Here is a 583-nt window from a genome sequence, read left to right as displayed (position 1 = left end):
GAAGGAAGGAAGGAAGGAAGGAAGGAAGGAAGGAAGGAAGGAAGGAAGGAAGGAAGGAAGGAAGGAAACTCCAAAAGTTTCAGGAGCTCTGTGCCAGGAACTGGAAGAAGATCAAATATAGATTTCTTATCATAAATCACAATATCACAGGCTGGTGGTCCTAACTAGGGAAGCCTCATTTACTGACATCTTAGGAGAAATTGGGATTTGGTTTATTTTTTATCTTTTTTAAAGATTTATTAGTATTATTTATTTATTTGAGGGGAGAGAACACGAGAGGGGGGAGGGTCAGAGGGAGAAGCAGACTCCCCGCTGAGCAGGGAACCTGATGCGGGAGTCAATCCTGGGACTGGATCCTGGGACTCCAGGATCATGACCTGAGCCGAAGGCACTCGCTTAAACAACTGAGCCACCCAGGCGCCTGGGATTTGGGCTTTTAATATGACCTCTTCTTCCACACAGGCCATTCTTTGCGAGTCTTTGGTTAAGAGCAGCCACTATGAATATCCATGGTCCCTGTCCCCATGGAACTTAGAGTCTAGTAGGGAATCCTAAGTAAATACAGTTGACCCTTGAACGACTT

The sequence above is a fragment of the Mirounga leonina genome, unplaced genomic scaffold (genome assembly GCF_011800145.1).
Source record: "Mirounga leonina isolate KUSES-001 unplaced genomic scaffold, KU_Mleo_1.0 Mir_481, whole genome shotgun sequence".
NCBI classification, from domain to species: Eukaryota; Metazoa; Chordata; class Mammalia; order Carnivora; family Phocidae; genus Mirounga; species Mirounga leonina.
Note: the sequence above shows the minus strand (reverse complement) of the source record.